Genomic DNA, 25,419 nt, shown 5'->3' with positions numbered 1-25,419 from the left:
TTCTGGAAGACTTCGGCGGCCGATGAAATGCAGAAGCTCAGGCGCTTGAATTGATACAGGCCATCGTTTGTGGTGAAGGTCGTGATGAATCTAGAGTCTGGGTGGAGCTCCAGCTGGTGATAGCCCGCCCATAGATCCAATTTCGAAAAAACATTCGCCCCCTGCAACTCCCCAATGATATCATCGAGGGTCGGCGTTAAGTGTCTCTCTCTCTCTCTTAATCGGGCGTTGGGGAGGCGTATATCAACACAAATTCTCACTGCCCCAGGCTGTTTCGGTTTGGGCGCCACCACAATGGGCGAGACCCAGGGCGTCGGTCCTTCCACTCTCTCGATAATGTCCATACTGACAAGCGACCGGAGCTCTTCTTCCACTTTCTCTCGCAGATGAAACGGAATGCGCCTGTGCTTGAGAGCTGTTGGTCTGATCGTGTTGTCAATGTGCAGACAAACCGGGGGCGCCTTCGACTTCCCAACTCCTTCGAAAATGCCCGCAAACCTGTCCAGCAGTGTCTTGATATCCACCTGATAGATCTCTAATGCAAAGTGAACCAGGTTCAGGGCTTCGGACGCCGCACAGCTGAGTAGACAGTGTGGACTCACATCAGTGACGAAGAACCGGGCCTTTATGGTCTTTCCGCCCCTGGATACAGGCGCTACGAACACACCCTTGATGGGGAGCGGAGTGTCTCCCCCAAACGTGAAAATCCTCGCCGTCGAAATGTCCAGCGCGGGAGGGTCAGGAATCTTCTGGTAGTGTTCCGAGGCCAGCACGCATACTGAGGCCCCTGTGTCAATTAGCACTTGTGTCGGCACCCCTTGAATGTTCACGACACATTTGGGCTGTCTTTTACTCTTCGCCCCAGTAGCGATGCTCGAGATGAAAAATACTTCGTCTTCCACTTCAGCTAGCTGAAGTCTCTGCATTTCTTGCTCCAAAGCCGCAATGCTCCTCTGCCTTCTTGAACCACCTCCACGTACCCTGGCCGGGCCCCTCTGTGTTGGCACGGGAGCTCAGGCACGACACATACGGGCGTAGTGTCCTGGTCCGTTGCACCGGCCACATGACCTCGATTTGGCCGGACACTCCTCAGAATGGGGCAAATCATATCCGCAATACTGGCAGATCGATCCAGACCCTGTCGGGGGACGAGTTTCCTGTCGTTTCTGACCCCACTTGTCTTTCGACGCAGTCTGTTTACTGATAGCAAATGCCTCTTCCGATTTCCCAGGGTGCACTGCTGCGTCCATCTTGGCACCTCTCGACTCCGCCAGTTCATAGGTTCTGCCACTGTCTAGGATTTGTTGCAGAGTCCAGCCCGGTTCCCTCAACACTTGCCTTCGTAGTTTTCCTGAGCTACACCCTTGAAGTACTTGATTCCTAATCATCGACTCCTCATTGTCCCATCGGCACGTGGTGGCCATTAGCCGCAGTCGAGCGCAAAACTGATCCAGTGACTCCTCCTCCCGCTGTTTTTCGCCACAGAAGAGAAACCTCTCAAAGTCAACGTTAGAGAGTGGTATAAAGTGATTTTCCAGAGCACTTTTGACGGCATCATAGGTGACTACCTGCAGGTTTAGGGATTCATATATGCGTATGACATCCAGGCCTGCCGAGTACAAAAGAGTGGCCCTCTTCGCGTCGTCATTGGTTATCCCAGGCGCTGCAAAGTACATATCAAGTTTTTTTATCCATAGCAACCATCTTGGGCCCAACTTCGAAGGGGGACCGGACACATCAAACTCCTGCATGGGTAACAACGACCCATGTTGTGCTTTCACCACCACAGTCGCCGCTTCCGCCTCTCCGTCACTTTCCGCCATGTCTACAGGTCGCACAGGCACCTCCTTATGGCTCAGAGGCCGCAAACCTGACTTGGGTGGGCAGCGTACGTACCTCCCGTTACTGTACAGTGGAATTCAACATGTCATTGCTCTCCTCCAGCTTTGTGTGTCTTCCTTGTTGCCAGCTGAGCTGTCCAGCCACCTTTTGTTCGGTAGCTCTGCGATGTTGGCTGCCCTCTGGGTTGTAGAGGACTGCCAGAGTTCCAAAAATTCTGTGAATGTGGTATGAGCAGCGCACGAGCACCTTTTCAGGCTGCTACTGCTGCATACCAGATGCTAGGGCACCATGGATTTGTTCCCGCCGGGTCCGTGACTCACCACCGTGTAGCGTCGCCGATGTAAAACACGCTGTGTTCATCAAGCGAACGTTGCGATGGTATCCCGCCTCGTCGCCAGTTGTTGTATAGCCACCCGTGCCTCGGGTGGCTCACATGTATACATGCGCACACGCACACATTCAGAGAGACACGGGACGCGATGCTGCCTGCTATGCGTCCCGGCGGCAACTGCCCGCACGAGCGCGGTTTATTAACCTGCGCATGCGCGGGTCCCAAACAAGGCTCGCGCATGCGCTAAAACTAACTGGGACGTCACATCAGGCTGTTGCACTGTCTATGGCGTTGTTGACGAGGGCATTGTAGGAATGGGCGTCAAAAGGAAAGAAGACTTGATCAGTTTATGATTCATCGATGGGGCTGTCGAAGTCATCTTCAATGGGGCAGCAGACAATGTTTGTAAGTGCTTCTTTTCAGAAGACTGCAGGCCAGCAAAAGACGTGGATGAAGAAGCAGATTCAGTCGATGCAGTTGTCACCGATGAGACTGTAGAATATGACAATGGCGTCGCTGTTGATGATGTGGTAGCCCGGATGTGGGTCATTTGCCCCTTTTTGGCACTTTTCCCATGGAAAGAGTCATTATGAGATTTCAAACTCTTCTAAGAGGCATTTTGCTCCAGGGGCCTGCTCTGCCTGAGTGAAGCATTACTAGGACACAATCCAAGGGTATCAATGAAATGCAGCTGAAACAGCACCTCTAGAGGCGTAGAGAAGCTGGAAAAGAATCACAGATGGGCAGAGGAAGCTCCCAACTTCTTAAATGCAGAAGAAATAGCAGAAAAAACATTATGGACCTCATTACAAGTCTCATGGTCCGGAAATAAGGGTGCCGGTAGCAACGTACCTGCACCCTTTCCAGACCAGCAGACAACAACTGAGCCTGCCAGCACTGTTGCGTGTTGGCAGATCTGACCTGCTGGGCGCTACAGCCCCGGTAGGCACAGTTGTCATGAAAGCACTGGCACCGTTGGTAACGGTGCCAGTGCTTCCGAGTCCCCATTCCCATGGAGTCCTATTGGACTCCATGGGAAGGGGAACTAATATTTTCTGCTGCCTGATATCCCAGGCCGACTTGTAATGTCAAGGTAGCACCGGGATCTCAGGCGGGGGAAAGGGTGTTAGAGTCCAGCAGGTTACAGCCGGGCTTGTAATGAGACCCAATGTGCAGTTACACATCTGAACATGTCCTGCAGCGGTGGAGCTAAGGCAGACCTGTCAATTGGCTGTAGAGCAATTTGACCCAAAGCGACTCTATTAGAGCACTAAAGTGACAGCAGTTTTAAAATGTAAATGTAAACTGCTTTAATGTTACTGAGGATTCCCAGCCTGACGACAGGGAATATTCAAACAGCATGTGAATCTATGAAAGATCCAATGCTGGAGAACCTAGTATCCATTGACAGTATTATCCTGCCATACCCAGAATTGCTCTCATCTGTGTAACAGTACTGGGTCTGGGTTCCTTTAATATTGCTTCAGTGCAAATATGTGGTAACACATGGTGTCATGCAACAATGTCATGCCTTAAATAATGAACTCTTTCTCAACCCGCTTGTGATTTCACTTTGGACACTTTGAAGCCTTTTAGGTGTAATGCAGTTATTAACACCATGCATCTTGTTTGCAAGCATCAGAAGATGGTGAAGCAAAAAGATCTATGTTGTATAAGGTTTTTTGTAAACTATGAACACAACAATAAAAAGTGACCTTATATAATGTACCAACACAGATCTTCCTGGAATTTTTATATCATCTAAACCCCTTTTCAATAACAGGGGAAACAGGGCAGGGTGCTGTGTGTATCCCTGTGATACTCTTGTCCAGGTGCATTGTAACCCATTGTATGACCATGTGAACAAATATCTGCTATTGTGACTGCAGTGGGATGGAAATGAAAGTAGAAAAGAAATCTACAATAGTGAAACAGGTAGTTGAGGGTGATATAGAGCACAGTATAATAGCAGGATTAGGGACCACTGTGAGAGATGGTAACACTAAGTTAACTGCACAGAGATCCTGCACAAAAAAAGGTAAGTGTTCTTCTCTGGAACTTCCATAGGTGGGACACGGTTATTAACAAGGCTTCTCATTGGGACTATATTCCTTTCCATAATAATGGCTGAATTACTTAGGCAATCCATTCTTCTGCTTTACGGCATACCTGATACTGATAAATACTTGGTAGTTGATTGAAGAGGTACACCAGGATTCTGAGAGTGTTTACATTGTGACTGTACCATACTTCGTTATCATGTGAGGACCATAAACACTCAGTGACCTGGTATAACAATTCAGTGAGTTCCTCAAACAAGTAGACATCTTCGGGATTTGGCACCAGGGGCGGACATTCCTGCAGAGTCGTATAAAAAGAGCTTTGGTGTTTTTATCAGGGACCTCAACAAATACTACAGCGGGCAAACACTCTATGGTGAAATTCAATTTACACAAAAGATCTTGTCCTAGCAAATAAACAGGCGATGATGGACTGAATAAAAATGTGCACGTAGCTCTGATTGGACCTAAAGAAACAGATACAGGCTTGGGGACAGAATGTGGTGCAGAGGTATTGGAAATAATGACAGCATTGGTAATAAGGAAGGAAAGAGATATAGTTTGGAAGCTTTCAGATCGTATGGCTGACTTACTTGAACCAGTGGCTAAGAAACACAAGAGGAACTGCCCCCATAACGCATTGTACATAAGCTTATGGCAAGGTTATTATCTCTCAAGTTCTCCTAATAACGGTCTTCAGTTGGGGCCCTAGGTGCCATGTTGTCCGGCATATAGGCGGGTGCACCTGGGTTCGGGAACGGGCAGATCTTTTAGAGGGAGCTGCAAGTCAGGTGGGGTCTATTGGGGCATTTGTTTCTCCACAGACCCTACTGTTTGGAATGATTACAAGGAGTGGGGCTACCAAAACTGTTCTCTGAAAGTGGCAAGGTTGCAGATGTGTCCTCATGGCCTGTACTTACACTTCTCTGTGGGTTCAAGTGCCTTTGATGCTTGTGAATCCCAGAGAGCATCACACTAGGCAGAATACTAAGAATGCCATTGTAAAGAGCACTTGAGACAAGAGACTGTGCTGCTGCCAAATAATTCAAAGGTTCTAACCGAACAGTGTTAACCGAACTGAAGCTGCCAAAAGCACATCACAGCTCTCTTGCTCTTCTCCCGCTCAGTCCTACTAACCCATGCCACCCTCTTTCCTTTTCAGATCCGCCAGAGTGCCAGGGGACCACTACGGTGATGATAGTGCATGGCATTAACGTAACATAACATTAGTTCATTTGTCGTCTGGTAATAAATACATGTATCAGAAATCCATTACTATTAAGCAAAAGTCTTAGGCTAACATACTTATATATAATGATCAATTCCAAGCATTCCGTGAAGGCCAGTGAATTAAGTGTCCATGCCTTCACTCATGCATAGCTCTGTTAAAGGCATTGGGAGACAAGGTGACATCAGCCCTTCAAGATTCATGAAGGGCGCAGCTAGAAACAGCCCTGGGGGGATCCTGAATGGCTCTTGTATCCCCCTGCCACTCTTTGTCTGTCTGCCTCTGGCCGGGGCAGAATCAGAATGCTGATTCTGCCCCTGCCTGAATGAGAAATATGCAGGAGGAGGGGTGAAGGGTGTATGAGAAACCTGAAGGTGTCTTACCCGCTATTGCCCGGGGATCTGTCATCCAGGTGGCCAGGACAGGGCCCTCGCTTTTGGATCCTGTTTCTGGGGGTGGGCGAGTGCAGGAGGATCACCTGGATGAGGGGTTTTCGGGGAGTGGAAGTGGGACACCGGACGGCAAGATGCGGTATCCCCTTCCCTGTAACACCTTTTCCCCATCCTACCAGGTAGAATACTTAGGAGCTCAACCCGCCCCTTTCCCAACACAAACACTTTCTCAGGGACAGCTCACTTTGAGAAAAAACAGACTAACACCCGAGCCGTATACCTGACATGTCCCAACACAATGATCAGGCAGAGTCAGGAAATTACTGATCATTACACCCACCTGACTTCCATCACACTTCCCCACATAGCCTTTGAGAATAAGAAACATAAGACCTGGAATTAAAGCTGAAGAAACCTACATTGTGTGTCGGAAGTACCTGAGGCTCTCCTGCGTTGATAACCAAGGTTGGGAGAAGCATTTGCTGCCATGGTACTGTCCTTGGCTCCTTCAATAAAGCAGTGCCAGTAAAGTCAGCACAGCCGGTGAGTCGGAGAGACTGGTACCAAACTGGGCTGTGTTAGAACCAAGGTTGCAAGCAGCAACATTGTATAGAGAAATCTGAAGAGAACAGTGTGTGAAGCGTATGAGTAACTGAACTTTTGAAGCCAAGACAGATACCGTAAACAGAGTGGTCCGGCACCACGTGGGTGCTCATTCGAAGAACTCTGTTAGGTATCCAACTGAGAGGTAGCAAATGTAAAAAGGAATTGTGAAATCAAAGTGGTCCTGCAATGGGTCAAGCTAAACCCTGTGCACATTGAAAAGCCTTCAATAGTTGATACTAACTGAAATTGGTCCAAACCTGGCTGAGGGAGACTAATTGTGTAAACTGAAGCATCTGAGCCCGGCTGAGGGTGATCCGGGGTGAACCGTGAGTCACACAAGACAGAATATTCTGTGAACATTGTAAAAGGGGATCTGAGGCCAGAAGAGGGGGATCCAAAGTAACTATTGTTGTATTAATGAGATCCGAGCCTGGCGGAGGGGGATCCTGGGTGAAGAGTGAATCACCTGAATTGAGTACTTGTAAGAGGAAAATAAATTTTCATTTGTTTTGGTACATAGGGCCCTCTGAATCAAGAGGCCTTGAGAAGTAAAGAGACTTGGGCACAGAAGTGTTAGGCAGAAACCTGTGCAGTTCCCTTGGGGACCGCTGCAAAATGTTTAAGACCACAAGAGTTAGCAGTAAACCCAATTGGTAGCAGTCTGCACCACCCAGATTTACCTGGTAGCTGTGGCTGAGCAGTCAGACTTCTCTCAAGAAGAGTTAGGCAGTATACAGAGCATACACAATAGGGCAGGTAAATACAGTAAAACAAGCAAACACTGACCAGTGCTTTGGTGTAAAAGATATATAATTATTTATTTAAGAACACATCTATGAAAACACACTGGCACTAATATCAAGCAATTTCAAAAACACAGTTACTAAAGTATGTACACTCCCTTCTCAGAATATTAGACAAGTCTTAAGTAAAGCACCACTTATTTTCAGACAGTGGTGAGCGCTTAACGCAGATGGCACTCTAATAATTCGGTTTAAAGGGAGAGAAAGGCAGAGCATAAATGGAAACAGATCCCAACACCTTCAAAAGAACACAGCAAGAGAGGAAGGCAGAATAAAACTGTGAAGTTAGAGTTCAGAAAGGCCCACCCACTTTAAGAGGATCAAAACGAAATGTGTCCAAGGTCACACGGTTGAAAAGTGCACAAAAGTCTCGAAAAGGTTCAGAAAGGAGTTGGACCAAAAGAAAGGGACCAGTTAGATGGTCAAGAGACCAGCCCAGTCTAGAAGGTTAAGGATTTACTGTCACCTTGTGTCACCTTCTATAGAAAGGGAGGCCAGGCGGACACAGTACCTTGAAATGGTGAGAAGACTCCAGCGGGGGCAGTTGTTCCTGGCAGCGGTTGCGAGTTGGTGCTTCGTCCGGCAGAAGAGAAGATCTCGTCGGGGAGGAAAACAGGAGGTCGTTGTGCTGCCAGGGAAGAAACCAGCCGCAGAGTTTCTCGATTCAAAGGAGCGGTCCTTTCTTTTGCGGTTCAGTGGGAAGTGGCTATCCGGTTGCCGGAGTGCTTGGCACGGGCAATTCGACCACTAGACGTCCTGGTAGGCGAAAAGGAAAGCGAACTGGTTGTCCCCACCAGCTCAAGGGGAAGAGACTCTCCGGCAAGAAGATCTCCTCTGTCGTCGGGAAGTGGTGAGACGGTTCAGCAGGGCTCCACGGGTGGTGTCGTCGTTGCAGGTCGGCTCAGCTTCTCCCTCTTCGGATCTTTCAGGTCCTGTGGCGACTTCTGAAGTTCCAGTCCCAAAAGCCCTGCTTTTATGCAAGAAACCCCCATTCATTCAGCCTAGCTGTCAATCAAACATGCTAAGTGGTGAGCCGGCTGGCTCACCACTTGGGCCAATCACACAAGAGTGTGACTTGAGTTGCCAAGGCAACTCAGTCCAGGGTTCCTAAACCCCCTCCAACACCCTCTGTGGTATCCAGACAGAGTGGCACCACTTTTGGAGGCTTCTGTGGAGAAGCCCGCCAAAAAGTGGAACAAAGGGCTCGACTTGGGTTGGAGTCACAGAAGAGAACACAAACGCCATTTTAGAATCGAGTTCTGGCAAAAAATACCAACCGGTGAATTAATGTTGAATAAATAACCCGGCGGTATGTTCGAGGCTATAGGAATAAATAATTAAAGTTGGTAGCCTCGAACAATGGGAAAATCCCATAGAGATATATTTGCGGTCGAACATAAAAAGTAGTATCCACTGCCACCAGCCAAAACTCGATTAGGGGGGACGGAGACGTGCCCCCTCGAATAACAGACCCCGGGGCAATCGAATTGCCCCGACCAGTACATCCACATTATGATGGTTTGTACTGGTTTCTGTTCATAATTTTGGACTAGTAAAGCCAATGGTGACTTTACATTCCCTGGGAGACAGTAGTCAGTCCCAGGGTACGGAGTCTATGCTGGGGTGTCACTATAACACCCCTGTGTCACTGCACTGAGGGTGCTGTGTAACACAGATAGTAAAAACACATGAGACCATATGGAGTAAAAGACCCCATAGCCCATAAAACACATTAACAGTCAAAGGAACCCCTCAAATCATGTCCAAGAGTGTGAGGAAAAGAGTCTCACTCTTGGCAGGAGAAAATAAAACTCCAGAAATCCAGCAAAGCTGCTGGGGACTCACTAGGTTAGGAAATTCAGCCTAAACAGAGAATTCTCACTAACAAGAAGCCCCTGATGCTAATGAATGAACTGTATCCTTGTGCCAAAGAAGCCAGAGATTGTGCTCTGCTCGAGTGAACCACCTTGTCCTGTGCTGAAAACATGGGGAAGGAAGGCAAATGGCCTAAACATCCTGACATATCATGTTTGTGAACATTTCTTTCTTTTTCATAAACACTACCCCACACTATTTGTATTTAGAGGTAAGGATTGGCAATCTTTTTTTTTAGTATAGGCTCTTTTATTTTGACAATTCACCAATAGTACTGTATCATTATTATTTGATGGTCGTAGCGTGCTCCCAACTAGATTTAGGATTAGATAGGCATTTATCATACCCTAATTGAAGTTCAATAAACACCCTTGAATTGTGGTCACTTGTGCCTGTCTAACTATTGATGCCATGCCTTCCTTACAGGGGTCTCCTGACCTTCTTCCTCCAGAAGAGGGAGAAAGCACAGGCCTTCAGAGAAGGTCATCAATGTCGAGGCCTGTTCAGGTAAATATTTAAAACTAAAATAATATGTGGTTGTGTTTGTGTGTGTGTGAGAGAGAGAGAGGTTGTATTTTTAATGTTTGCGTGTATGGCTGTAGTTGCATGAATGAAGAGTTCTGGTGAGTGCTGTGTGTATTACTGATGATGAGCGAGGCTGTAAGGGTGTGTGGCCGCTTGTCTGGATGCTGGGTATGTGGGTATGAGGGCCTGATTGAGAGCTCCGTGTAAAATTAGAAACGTGTCAGTCCGTGATGGAAAGACACTTTTATTATTTTTACACAGGTCTTGCAATCAGGCCCTGAATGTGTGTGTCTGTGTTGTGTATGACTGATGATGAGCTGGCTGCTTGTGTGGACGCTGTGCATGTTTGTATGAGAGTGTGATTCTGAGCTACGTGTAAAACAAGAAGCAGGGTGCATGATTAAAAGAAGCTGTATGAGTGTGTGACTGCTTGTGTGCATGTGTCTATATGAATGTGGGGGCATGCATGAGTAAAGTGTTCTGCTGCGTGCCATGCGAATTAATCATTCACACGTCGCCCAGCAGAACCATTACTCTGGCAGATGCACATATTAATATATACATGCACACAAGCTGTAATACCCCCATACAGCTTCTCTCAATGATTCAATGATTGAGAGAAGCTGCAGGGGGGCATGACTGTGATCATGAATATATGGATGTGTATATCTGTGTGAGTGAAGTGTTCTGGTGGGTGTCATGTGCATGATTGAGAGAGGCTGTATGGATGCAGTATTGCTTGCATGCAGGTGCATGCGTATATGAATGTGCGTGTGTATGTGTGGGATTGAAAGGGGCATTGGAGCAGGGCAATAACACGGTGAGAAAACATGTTCTTAATGACTGGGTGCACTGCATGTTGCCAGCAAGAACACGTTTTCTTACCTTGGTATTGTCCTGAACAAATGGTCCCTCCAAGCCCACACACATGCACATAAGCAGTTATGCCCCCCTTGAGCTTTCTTAATCATTCACAGGACACCTACTCATACACTTCACTCACGCAGATACACACAATGATATTTATGTATGAGTGACGTTTTTTGGTGGGTGTTGTGTGAATGTTTGAGAGGCGCTTCAAGGGTGTGTGACCGCTTGTGTGCATGTGTATATGAATGTGTGGGGTTCGCCTTGGAGGGGGTATTGGTGCTGCAGTGGTGGCTCCTCCATAATGAGCTAGGGGGCACCAGCACCCCCACCCATTGTGAAGGAGCCAGCACAGTGTAAACATTGAGCACTCCCCTCAGCAGCATTTTGCAGGTAAGGGAGTGTCCCTGGGCTGGCTTGAACGGTCAAAGAGAAACGCGGTTTCCCTTTGACAGTTCTATTTCCAGCCACACATGCTCAATGAGCCATGCAAGCCAGGGTGTTTTGCTTCCCCAACTTTGCAGAATGCAGGATGGGGAACTGGGGAACTGCATGTTTTTATGTGCGAGGGAGGGGCATCGCTACTGGGCATCTATGATAGATGCCTAGTAAAACATACCATGCCTGTGCCCTGGGCCCACCAGCGCCTCGCATTCACACATAATCACATTGATTGTGTGTGAGGCGCTGTGGCGCCTAGGGGTCAGGTATGTTATTTTTTTTTACTGAGTATCTATGATAAAGTACGCATGATAAGTATGACTGCATGGCTAGACTGGCTTCTTGGTGCAGCTAGTCTAGCCATTTCTTATTAGTGTATGACATTTTGCATTGGACATCTTTGATAAAGCAAGCATGGTATGTTATTATTTAGTTAGACTAGCATTTTGTTACATCCAGATTGAACATGTTTTCATACTGGGGCTTGCATTTTTAATGGTAAAGTCAATTGGAGTATGCACCTATGGGTGGGGTTAGTACCATATATTGGTAGAACAAATGTGGACATGGGGGACATATGAGTTTGCCGGTGTGGTAATGACATGCCGGTATTAAAGCATATCGCCACATTACCGCACCTGCCAACTACAAATTTACTGGTAAGGTAGCAGATTGACCTCCAGCTAAAATTTGGAGGTCATTCCACCACCTTACCAGCTAAAACCACTAGTATTACAGGCACTGGTAAGACCGGCGCTGGTAATACCGGCAATACCCCAATGGGACTCCATGTAATTGGGACTAACACTGTCTACTACCACTCGTAATCCTGTGGAAATACCACTGGACCGAGTGGCCATAACTCTAAGTCTGTTTGCCGGCATTCTAGCAGATTTACAGCCAGAATACCGGCAAACTCCTAATGAGCCTCATGGTTCCTCATAGTACCATTACTGGCATTATGCGCAAAACAAACATAAGTATGTTCTTATATGCAAATACTGGTATATATTGGCACAGCCAGCATGCAAATGTTTTTATACTTGCACATACTGTGGGCAAAGGCATCATGGAAATGAGTTGGAGAAATGCTCTTGCACACTTTTGGTGACTTGCATCTATTGGATTTGTTCATGAGTTATCCTGCAAAACCAATTGCAAACAGTTTGGCTTTTTTACCCAATTTTTCAAACAAGTGTTCTGTAAAATGTACCATTTCAACCCAATATTTATTTCAACCCAAACTACAACAGGAACTACATGAACCCAGTGAGGGGAAGGCCGGCAAAGCAGGTAAAGGCCTCCCTACTGCAAACACTCAGGGAGACATTCAGGGAAACTTGGAAGCCACTGACCACGTTACTGTCCCTGTCCCTGTCCCCACCCCTACCGCAGCCCTACGGACTCCTGAAAGGCCACCCCAGCCCATGACCCTACGTGCTCCAACGGAAGAAGAAGGCCAGGGTCCCCTCATAAAGGAGCCCTTTCCAGCGTCGACGGTGGCGGGGAGGCCGAGGTCTATAAACCCGAAGAGGCCGAATTAAACAATCTCAGCCTATCCCCAAGAGCAACTCTACTGAAAGTGCCTGACCGTTCCACCGTTTTGACGAGTGACTCCTTGCCGGAGACTGTCGGAGGACGGTTGCGGCAGGGCTCTAAACGGTCGGGGGCAGCGTTCCAGGCCCAATCCATTGATGGTGCTAATTCAAACCTTAAATCGTCAACAGTGGCTTGCCCCCATTCTTCAATTTGGGAGACAAGTCCTATCCAGTCAATTGAGCAGGCTGCGGTAACGCGCGGCCAAGGACTAACGATCACAGCGCAAAGTCGAAACGTACCAGCAGGTCACCCGAAGCGGCCACAGCAGAATGTGATAAAAACCGCGCCCACAAGAACCAGCTCAAACGACTCCTGGGACACAGATAATGAGGACCAGGTGTGTTCATCGAACAGGCGGTCAGAAGATGACTCAGTTTTTGAAGTGACTCATGGGGCTAATTCTACTCACCAGGACCTAGTTACAGAATTGAGCGAGACCAAAGAACAGACAGTGGCAGACGTGGCGGACAGGGTTGGCTCAGGACTAGCCCGCGTTTCTCCAACTTCAAGCCCAAATTTTAACCTGGCCTCAGTCTGTCCTCTAGTCCCAGACGAGGTCCAGATGAGGGACAAGGGGCTTTCGTCCACTACCCCAAGGAAATCCAACCAGGCCACAAAGGTGCTGTTTATTAAGGGAAATGTCAAATCAAAAACCACGTCTGACAAGATGCCCACAAAGAAACACCGGAAAGTAGGCCTTAAAACCCAGGGGGGTTCAAAATGCTTTTCAGCTCCGCTGATATCGTCCTCCCTGAAAGAATACTTCATAAAACAGCATAAAAGGAAACTAGATCAAGATCCAGAGCTGTCGGATGCAGAAATCTTGGAGGCCATTCAAGACCCTTCACCGATGAATAAAGCGCGAAAAACAGACCTAAACTCACGGGGGCCCAATTTAAGCCCCAATTTCATGTTCAATTAGGTTCAAACACGGACTTGAGAATAGAGTCAGAGAGTCCAGCGACTTCTATCAACATCCAATCTCAAGCAATAGTGAACCTTCAGACTGAAATGAGCACAAGACCTGAAAATATAGGAATATCAAAAGTCGGGCCAGACCTAGAACTAACGCTTGAAGTAGCGATTGCCCAAACCCCAGGTGCTTCGGCACGGGCCAGGTCAAAATACAACTCTAGACAAGCCCCAGCGGAGGAACACTATGCATTACAAGACCGCATATTCAAGGAAATGCCAGCATAACTTCGGGCGAAGTCCTGTCCACTACTCAAGATTCACTGACACCATCAGAGAGAAGGCTCTTTGAGAGACCTCTTCAGCATCAAAGTGAAAAAGGTCCAAACACCCTGGCCAAAAACAGACGGCTAAGTGAAATCTCAGGCCTTTCGGAAAGAGACTCCCTCAAAAAAAATTGGACATGTTATCAATCATGTCTGCCCTCATGATAGCTCTAAATCCATTTGGAAAGCTCTACGAATCAATCCATGAGGCCCTTTAAGATAACACCACAATGATAACCACGATGAGGGACAAACAGACATTCATTGAAGGGTATCTAACTGCTGTAGAACGTAATTCAAATAACATACAGAAAAAATTGAAAAATTGGGAGAAGAACTTAAAAATAGAGACAAATTGGCCCAAATTGTCAAATGTCCTCTACTAAAGCCACTCAGACTGTAGAGAGTGGAAAGTTCAAGGACATGGCCCCAATTTATTAAAAAATTCCACCAAAGCTCTCCTCATTATCATCAACCTTGGAATCCGCACTCGTGTCCACAGGGAGTGCAAAGCAGACGAAGAAGTGTAATTCATCCAACATTCTTTCACTCACAGACGAAAAGTCGACAAAAGGCACGCTGGATCCAGGTACTAGCTCTATGGACGATATGACAACGAAGCCCCAGGGTAAAAATAGTCCCACAACGACAAACAGCCAAGTCCGGGTGCGACCGTCACTCGTATTAAAAAAATGAATGACGACTCTGACTCTATCTCGGACCTGATGAATGTGTCAAAGCACTCAGACTCTGAGGAAGTGATTCCTTCACCATCTGCAAATTCAGTGGCCATATTTAACACATCGTACAAAACCCCCACGGAAGAAGTGGTGCTGCCTCCTCAGGAGGTGAAAAACCCCAAGGTTGGAAACGCACCTGATCGTCATCAGAGGCCTTGTTCGAATACTCCAAGCGCCGCTATAGAGGCAATAAATAGTCTAAAGAAAACAAATAAGGCACCTAATCACGGATCTGATTGGGAAAGTGACTCAAGACAGGAACAAAGTATTGGTATGGCAGGCTTCGAGTACCATCGTATAAGGAGGCCACAAGATATAAAGAGGCTAAATCCAAGAAGGATGTAAAACTAGCAGGAACGTCACTTTTAAAACTAGAGCAAATTTCAGCGAGGGAAAGCTATTTGGTCCTGAATCGAAGGACGGTGCTGAAAAATACTGGGGAAAGTCGACAGGCTCAGACATTTAACAACTGATAATTTCAAACTTGTTGAACCTTATCATCGGGAACATAGAGCCAAAGCTTATCTTCACATATGAACTAAGGCGATAAGCAAACTTTCCTCAGAAGTAATGAAAGATCTGCATCGTCTAGGACTCAAATTACAACAGCTACGGAATCCCAAACTAGACCAGGCAGAGTTTGGAAGGCACAATAGGGGATCCTCGGGAAACCGCCATGATCAGCTAAGATCAGAAGCTCTGCCCGAAGACTCCAGGTGGAAAGAACCCATGAAGAGAAGGGAACGGGAGCGGATGGAACAGCTTGCTGATCGTGCAAGCAATCGGACGAATGGAAAACATACAAGAGTCAAAACTCCAAAAAGACCTGTGGAGAGAACTCACGACGGACAACGCATGGGAGCAAAGGCGACTCCATCTAAGACGGAACTGAATGAAACAGCCGTGTCTAAACCATGGAAGTGGATTGCTGACACCTTCTCCCGCAACCAAAAGAAATAGCAGCGAGCTCATTGTTCCACTGACTCCAAGAGGCAGACCGAGAAACCATCGGCTCATCTTAATAAGAGTGTACTGCAAATGGCTTCATGGAACACAAGAGGCTACAGCCACCTAACCAGATCGAGTGATGTTAATTTGGGCTCATTCGACTTGACCTGCCTACAAGAAACCTGGCTATGGGATAAGCCGTCCTTCAACAGTTTTGCAATCGAGGTGTCACCAGCGTCAAGGTCCATCTTGGGCAGACCATCAGCGGGCTTACTGACTGCAATTTGCCTGGGTTCAGGGATTACCCCGAAGGAAAAAATTACAGAGGGGTACGGCATGCTGACTACTCTAACGACATGGTGCCATCAAGACTGAGACTCTTGGGGCTAACTCAGAACTGGCCATAATCAATTTGTATTGGAACCCGGTGAGAACAACCATCAAAGAATTCTGCAAGTCGGTAGCAAATGCTATTGACAAAATCACATTCAGCCGGGATGTGCCTAACATCATAATATGCAGAGACTTAAAAGCAAAATGTGGGGTGATGACAGCTGATGGCCCAGTTCCACCGATCCTCCCGCTGGTCGACGAAATAGGCCGAGCATGTTCTAACTTAATGAAGTCAAGAAAGTTTCATAATGTGTCGACACTTCAAGACCAAGGTAACCTAATCCCTACTTGGGAAAGGTCGGGATCGTTCGCAACCTTAGATTACATCTTCATTATGGAAGGCCTGATCCCGCATTTCACTGACTTCATAGTCCGAAAAACCAGCGAAAGTGACCATAACCTCCTTCACATGTCGTGGGGTGGAGCATCTCTGGAGACACTCTACTACTTACCCGACATTGAGTCTAATAAACAACAAAACCGGCTACGTTTAACGTCTGAAAATATAAGAACTTTTAAGGCCAAATTATGCAGGAAACAAGGTCTGACTAGCAGAGTTATGGCAGAGGAAAGACCCGAGTACGTGTCGCTATTGGCTCCACATAAAGTGAGATTTACTGGAAAGAAACAAAACAAACCAAATCACAGCCACACGTTTAATATTACGGTGGTTGTAAAGCGGCAAGAGGTGAGAAAGTTAAAAAAACTGGCACTGAGAAACAAAACCAGAGAATCCTGGACCGCCTACTACACTGGAGCAACACACTATAAATCATGGCTAAAGCAACAGCGGCAGATTCTGTACCAGAATGATGCAGAAGCCATGTTAACACCTGGGCATCAAGGAACACAAAACACTTCTGGTCCCTTCTCAAGAGCACAAATGGCCAGAAGGCTCATACGCTTTCAAACTCCGTTCCTTAACAAAACAGGATCTTGCACTTTACCGAACTCTGTCGTCTTCCCCCCACTTCGGCACCACAGATGCTACCCTCGAACGTTGATCCTTGGATTCAAGTCTCAAGTGTGGAAGACATCTCCAGAGTAATCTCTAACCTAAAATCATCACAGGCCCCGGGCCCGGACGGGCTCACTAATCTAGATCTAAAAAAACATCCGAATGACTGGGCATGAGCGATTGGCGAGTTATTCAACTACTGCCACAAGCAGAAACAAATTCCGAAATCCGGACGGAAGCAGTCCTGGTCCCGATTTTCAAAAAGGGGAAAAGAGACAGCCCGGCCAACTACAGACCAATAGTATTACTTGATATTATTGGTAAGATCTTCGCGTCTCTTTTGCTGCGGCACTTTTTAAGACTGGCCCAACAATTCTCCGGCAGCAGACACCTTTCAAACTGGCTTTCAGAAGGGCGCTGGTACAACAATCAACCTCCTAATCCTCAATATCATCAAAGCCAAAGTGAAGAGAGGCGCGCCCAAGGTCTATATGGCGATGGTAGATCTATCGCAGGCCTTTGATACGGTGGACTGTAACAAATTATGGTCAAAGCTAACAACTTGGAACTGCCCGGGCCCGGTACTAGAACCAATAATGGCCCTACACACAGAGACATCTCTGCGGGTGCGCCTAAGTCAGCAAGGGATCCTTTCAGACCAAATCCACACGGAGCAAGGAGTCAAACAGGGCTGTCCTTTGGCCCCAGCCCTTTTTATAGCCTTTATTGGAGACTTTCAGGAGTCAGAAAAAACGGTACGATCTTTACCGCCTAAAGTTGGAGACAGCAAAGTGTCAAGACTGTGGTATGCTGATGATTTGATCCTTATGGACCAGACTGCAATAGGTCTGCAAAGGCAATTAACTAATCTAACCACATATATGGAAAGCAACAACCTACAAGTCAATAAAAAGAAAACAAAAATTCTTCTATTTTCTAAATCACCCAAGGAAAGCCAGAACAGTCCGTCCTGGTTTCTCAAAAAAACTAAAATAGAAGTGGTCAAAGAATATAAATACCTGGGGGTGCTGCTTGACAACACATTGAAGGAAAACTCCCTCCAAAATTCCTTGTGGGAAAAAATGCGAAATCTGATGGCGCAAACTCATGCAGCGGACAAAAAATGTGAGAAATGTTCATGGATCCCGGCTCTCCAGTTCTATAAGTCAAAAGTAGTCCCAGCGATAACCTATGGAATGGCGGCCAACTTAAATCTGCCTGCAGAGATTTGGACCCAGCTCGAGGGTTTTCTGTGGAAATCGGTGCTGGGCTTGCCAAAATCAGCTCCAATGCCAGCAATTCGGCGTGATCTAGTCTTACCATCTTTAGCCTCTGTGGTGGTCCAAAGTGCCACCCAGCTATACAGAAAAATCCTGATGCCAAGCTCGCTTCCGATTTTCTGGTTGTGGCCTCTGAAATCAACAAAGGAACTTGCAAACCGCTAATCATATGGGTAAAAAAAAATCCAAGGAAAGCTAGAAGAGGTTGCCTGTACTGAGAAAACTCTAATTACAAACCCAGGACGAGTTAAGATGAAACTTGATCAGCAAGACTGGATCAATACAAACGAGAAGATTCAGCTCTACAAATCCTTAAAACATTTACCACCAAGCCATAACCAGCGAAAGGTCCCACTAAAGTACTGAGAGAAATTTCCAGAGAAACAACTAAGAAAAACCTATATGAGAGCGCAACTAAATTTGCTCCATACTAGGGAAATCCTGGCTACTCGAGCGCTCTCGCCTGTAGCAAACTGCTGTCTATGTGGAGCCTCGGATCAAGTAGAAACAATACGTCATCTCCTCACGTCGTTTCCAGCATTGGCACATGAAAGACAAGTATACCTGGCACCACTTATTTCACACCCGTCAGCACTAAATGAAGAAACTGGATGGTGTCGGCTGATTGCAGGTGACTCTGCTAGATGGTCCAGGATGGCAGCGAAATTCCTGGTAGTGGCCCTAAAAAGAGCCAATTCGACAGATGTAATCTCGCACCTTGTGATCAGCCTTTCCTGAATCTTCTGTATCTTCTGAATCCTCTGAATCCCATGAATCTTCTCGACCTAAAGTGGTGTCTTAAGTAGCTTATAAACGGCAGAAAAATATGTCAACGCAGAATTTTTGTAAAAACCTAGAGGGTTAAACACAAATAAAAAAATAATTGAAAAAAAAAAAAACAATTCTTGGGGGAGAACCCCACCTCCTCCCTGGGTCCCACTTGATAGGTGAAGGCTCCCTCACTACGCTCAGTCGCTAAGGTATAATTGGGGGAAATATTGATGCCACTCCACTTAAAAAATTCATCAGGCGCCACTGGATCTGCGCAAGAATGGCTGTACGGGCAGCAGTCTTTGCAGGTAATGTGAGGCGTGTGAATGTCAAGTGCCCTCACTAGGAATCACCTAGAACCATAATGTCTTGAAGAGAATGGGTAATTCTGATCTATGCTAATCAACACTTTGGGGGTCATTACGAGTTGGGCGTATATGGTAAAAGTGGCAGTAGTAAAATTACTGCCACAATTACTGTTGCACCAAATTATGAGTCGATGGCAATACCGTCGACGCTAACTCCACCGACTGCATCACAGTCAGTTGAATTACAGTTGAGGGTATTACCACTGATAGCACAAAAGCTGTATCACTGTTGTATCACAATTTGGGATATGTTGGTAATACTGCCAAAATTCGGCGTTAATACCACCAAACACACAGCACAGTTACGCAGACAAGTGCCACAAATGAAGCCACAGGTGCCCCCAATCCACTGAAGAGGGCTACATAAGGTACACACCTTCCCCAAACACCATGCTGCCACTAGCCATTGTGACCCAGGGCAGGCAGCTGCTCATGCTGCACATTGGCCTACACAGCAAGTTACATCAGCACATAGGGCAAAGACAGGAGGAGACGCCATGTAATACGAACACCCATACCACGGGATAGGGCCTCACCATGGCCCTTCATTGACAACCAGCTGGTCACCTTGTGCCGGCTGAACATGGAGTCCATAGGTGAGCTGCTCACCTTAATCCAAGAAATCCTAGAGAGCACGATAAACATCAGGACAGCAGTGCCCCTGCTGCTGAAGCTAGTATCTGTTTTGCAATTCCTGGGAACTGGCACCTTCCAGTGCTTCATGGCCATGCTGCACAGCCACACATTTTCGAGTGTGCTTGTACAGGTGCTGGGAGCCCTCCTGCCCTCCTGCACCATGTGTCCCAGTATATCTCCCTGTCCACCACCCCTGCACAGGAGAAGGTCATTAGGGCACGATTTTGTGCATTTTCCCACATGCCAAATGTCATTGCGGACCTGGATGGCACCCATGTCGCGTAGTTGGCCCCCCAGGCATACAAACAGGTCTACCACAACAGGAAGCATGTTCACTCCCTCAACGTCCAGATCACCTGCGATCCTGACCTCTACATCACACACTGCTGTTCCTGCTTCCACACACAATGCCATGGTCCTGCGCAACAGTACACTGCCTGCATACATGGAGAGGCACAAAGGCCAACACACGTGGATAGTGGGTGAGCAGTTTTGCCACCACACAATTCCATTGTGCAGCACTACAGTACAGTCATTTGAAGGGGTTTGGGAGTGCATAGTCACAACAGAAAAATGCATGCCCTGTCAAGGCCCTGTACATGACTTGCCCTCTCACTGCACTAATGGCAGCCTACAAACCACACGACTAGGATATGATGGACAATGGTGTATCACATTGAAAATTCACATTGCCCCTGCAGAGTTGAACCACACACACACAATGACTACAGGTACCACAATGCAACATCATACATCCATACATATTGAACCACAAAGTGAAACACATCACCAAAGTACAGTAACACAGGCAGTAGTGATGCCATGTACTCAGGTAGATGGCGCTATCACGGAATGGATGCAGACAACAGAAACCTGATGAGATACAACTAAGCAACCATATGGGCACATGTGTGAGAGCAATGCACAGGCCCTAAACAGGAACCATGGCACCTTGTCATGACAATCATCGACCCTGTAAGCGTTAAATGCTGGCTCAGAGCTCAGTGTATGGTGTAACAGAAAAATGTGGATACTGAATGATCCCACATGCAAGTACTGTGAATGTAAGACATGTTGTGCGTCGACACTCTGAATGACAATGAACATGCTGTTGGAAAATATCAGCACATCCACGATGCCCTGTGACTGACGCCCGTGACCTTTGTCCTTGCAGGTGACTCTGGATACCCCCAGCTACCATGGCTAATTTTTTTAAAAACTTTCTTTATTGGTTTTTTCCAACAAAACAAACAAACCATGAGACCGAGCACCAGTCGTACTGTGAAACCTGCACCCTCTCCTCCCCTCCTCCCCTCACCCATTGTGTTGAAAAGAGTCATTGTGCCAAAGGTTGTCATCTAGGTAGCGCCGCTACTGGGGCTTCGGCGTTGTGTGTCGGGCTGGTATTTGAGTCATGCGTTGGTTCCGGTTGTTGTGAGTCAACAGCGTCAGTCGTTGAAAGCAGGTATGTGATGTACGGCCCCCATATGTACGGAGGGCGTGCATGTAATGGCAAAGGGCCTCATTACACGGTAGGCGGTGAACCATGGTGCAATTAGCACCATGGTTCATGCCGGTAAAATACCGGCACCTCCTTGGTGGAAAGGGGAACTACCACCCCATTCCAAGGTTGGAGGGGCGGTAATTCCTCCTTCCACCATTGCCCTTCCCCATTCCCATTTTTGCCCCATAGGGCATAATGGGAATGGGGAAGGTGCTAATTACAGCACCGCTAATTGCGATACCGTAATTAGCTTCCTGGGTTCCTTTGCGGGTTGGTTTTTAACGCTTGCAAAAAGCAGGCGTTAAAATCCCCAACCCGCAAAGGGACCTCATAGTAAGGCGGTAAGGATTTATCGGTACCGTTAAAATACCGGTACCGGTAAACCCTTACCGCGTACCGTGTAATGAGGCCCTTAGTCTTGATGAAGTCAGTTTCTACATCTTGACAAAAAGTTACGTCTTTCAGCCAGTACTGTAAGTTTGGAGGGGGTCCTCTTCCCCATGTGTAGGCGATTCTTCTTCGCGCCAGGATCAGCAGTAGATCTGTTAGCCTTCTAACTGAACTCGGTAGCGATTGAGTCAGGCCTAGTAGCACTGTTTTTGGCTTGGGGGCAAGCTCTGTTTCCATTATTGCTGAGATTCTTTCGAGTACTGCTCTCCAGAAGTTGGCTACTGGAGGACAGGACCATGCCAGGTGAAGGAAGTCAGCTGTGGGTGCCCCACATCGGTTGCATTCTGCTGAGATAGAGTCCCTTTGGGAGTGAAATTTCGCCGGTGTGTGGTATGTTTGGTGGAGAAAGTTAAAGTGGATCAGTTTGAACCTCGTGTTGATCGCTACTCTATGAGTGAGTTTTAGGATGTAGGCCCATTCTTCATCCGGAATCGTGCTGTCTAGTGTTTTTTCCCATCTCCTTTTGGCTCTTGCGACGGGTGGGTTCGCTTCATAGAATAGGCCTTTGTAGATGTTAGTTACCAAGCGCCCTTCTCCCTGGGCTTGGATTGCATAGTGGAGTAGTGGCCAGATTGGTGGTTTTTGTGGGAAACTCGGGATTACTGCCTGAAGCAAGTATCGTAGTATATGAACGTGTCGAGGGCACTGTTGCCTCCTCTTTCTCGGGCTTGTTGTACCGTCATGAAGGTCCCTGCTGAAAAGAGGTCATCCATGGAGTGCACCTGTAGCTTTTCTGTCCAGAGCAGGAAGACTTTTTTGGTTGTGATGGGAATTCCAGGAATGTGCTTAACTGGCAGAAGAGGGGCGTCTCTGGCCGAGATGTCGTTTTCCTTGGCAATTTTCCTCCAGATTGAATATGTGGTGGCGACTGGATTCATTCCGGATTGAGTGACTGGGAATTGGCCAAAGATTATGGATCGGAGGAGGTGCGGCGTCGCCAGTGCTCTCTCTAACTGGACATGCGTTCTTATGAACTGCGTTGCGTACCATTGGCTGAGGTATTGGGCCTGGGCCGCCCAATAGTAGCGCTCCAGGTCTGGGAGGGCCAGTCCACCCTACCGTGTCGGTAGGGTTAGTGTGGAGTAGGCGACCCTCGCTACCTTGCCGGCCCAGACGAGGTCAAGGACCATACTCTTTATGCGTTGAAGAAGTTTCTTTGTGAGGAGCAAAGGAATGTTTGAGAAGAGGTACAGCAGTTTTGGTAATATGATCATCTTTACAATTGATACCCTGCCCCAGAGGTTGAGTGGTAGGGACTTCCACAGTTCTGAGGGCACTGTTCCTAGGTTAGAGTCGAGGAAATGTTCTAGTTCACTTCTGAGTTCTTCTGCAAAAACCGTGTCTTGCAGCGCTCGTGGCTTGAATCTCCATTGAGGTCGAGGTTTGGTTGCTTGTGTGGTGCTGCAAGCTAGAGACACCATGGAGTGGTCTGACAGGGTTCTCGGTAGGATGCGGCAATCATCCCATTGTAGGCGGCTATGGCAGGACACAAGGAGATAGTCTATTCTCAAACTGGTTCTGTGAACTCAGGGGTGGAAGGTGAAGTCGCTGCTGTTTGGGTTCTGGGGTCTTCAAATATCAATGAGGTTTTAGGCTTTGCATATTTCAGTGATTTGTAGGGACGCCTTGGATGGGGTCGCTGTTAGGTTATGCTATTTATCTTTAGCTGGGTTCAGGGTTGTGTTGAGGTTGCCACCTCATATGATCGTGGACCGACTGACTGTGCTCAGTTGGGTCATTACCCAGTCGAAGTTATTGGGACCGTCGGTGTTCGGGCCATATGAATTCACTAAGGTGGTTTCTTCTCCGTCAATCGTTCCTTGTTTCATGAGCGACATGCCTCTGTGTCCTTTTTTTTGAGCAATTAGTTTGAAATTGATTGTCTTGTTGATTATTATGGCCACTCCCCTGGCGTAGGACGAGAAGGAGGCGAAGTAACCGTGACAGCCCCAGTCTTTGGCCCAGGGGTGTTCGGTCGTCAGACGTAGATGTGTTTCTTGGATGAACGCTATGTCGATTTTGTGCTGGCGTAGGTATTGAGTCATCTTCCTCACTTTCGCTGGTTGATTCCCACCTTTAATGTTCCATGTAGCTACGGTGGATGCGTCATGTTTTTAATTCTTTGTTCGTGCAGATCATGGCGTTTGGCTACTAACGTGCGGGGTGGTGGGCCTTGTCGTGTTGATTTTGTTTGTGGTGTGCTCTTCTCCTGAGTGGAGCATATGGGGTGTCCTGGGTGCTGTAAAACGTGTTAACTCCCAACTCGTGTGATTTTCCCTCCCATTTCTCGCGAGCAACCCCCAACTGGCTCATCGTGGATCCCCTTCTTTTAACCTGTAACTTGAAAACTTGAACATTGCTGTGCTAGGGGCGCTTGGATCTTCCCCACCGGGCCCACGCCCTGATCTCCAGAGGTTGACAGTACCTTCTATGCTGGAGGGGGCCTGCAGGATGCGCCCCCACGAGGGCCCGGCCGACCCACGCAGGCTTGGCTGCTGTTGTTGCTGGGAGGGTAGAGCCAGGGGGGCACCTGTAGCGCCGGCGTCCCGGGCGACGGATCACTCTGTTCCTTCACTTTCACTGAAGGCTCAGCTGAGCCGCGCGACAGCTGCCGAAGCTCGCCCGCAGCTCTCGAGACACCTCAGTCACCCGGGAACGCCGCAAAGCAGGGTCTAGGCGGCCAGGGTCTTCGGATCTGACTTCTGCAAGGCTGATTTCCTTCCCTCTGCACTGACTGGAGCGTTGGTGGTTGTTTTAGGGAGTTATACTGTCGGAATAAACAGTATTAATAAGGATTTTAATAGGCAGCGCGGGAGCTCACATCAGAGCGGCCATCTTGGTCGGATCTCTAGCGCCCTCTCAGTTACCATGGCTCATGACACCCATTTGGGGTCCACAGACGCCACAGGAGGTGGCCTACAATGGGACCCATGCATAGACCAGGCTCTGTATTGAGCAGACCTTCGACCTTCTGAAGGCTTGTTTCCATTGCCTGGACCATACTAGAGGGCATTGATATGTATGACACCTGAAACAAAAAAGAACAAGAAAGAACAAAAAAGAACGTCTGGTTCAGTGAAACTGTTCTTAAATCTAGGTTGGTTAAATGGTCCTCTGAAAGAGAGTGGTTTAAATGCTGGATCCCTAAAACACTTGCCAATTATAAAGCTGTGGTCAATAACTACAAGAAAGTGATAATTGCAGAAAAATCCACATATTTTAACACTAGAATTAACAACGCTAAATCAAGATCCAGTGAACTTTCAAACTTCTAAAAGAAGTAGAGGGAAAAAGCTCTGCTACTGTTGACATTGAACATAACTCCTCCTGGTGCCAATCTATCCAAGAAGAGTTTGCTAATAAAATCATGGGCCATAATATAAACATTCAGATGAAACAAACTGCCATGCTGCAGATGGATCCTGCCCCTGACTGTCCCTCCAGGAATATAATCACTGAGAACTTCAAATCCAAACAATGTTCTGTGACTGAGATCCTCAGCCTAGTCGCTGGACTCAAACCAACGCCTTGTAAAGGCGACATATGTCCAGCCAGTATTATTAA

This window comes from Ambystoma mexicanum, chromosome 9, assembly GCF_040938575.1.
Source record: "Ambystoma mexicanum isolate Mex_15411 chromosome 9, UKY_AmexF1_1, whole genome shotgun sequence".
Classification (NCBI taxonomy): Eukaryota; Metazoa; Chordata; class Amphibia; order Caudata; family Ambystomatidae; genus Ambystoma; species Ambystoma mexicanum.
Note: the sequence above shows the minus strand (reverse complement) of the source record.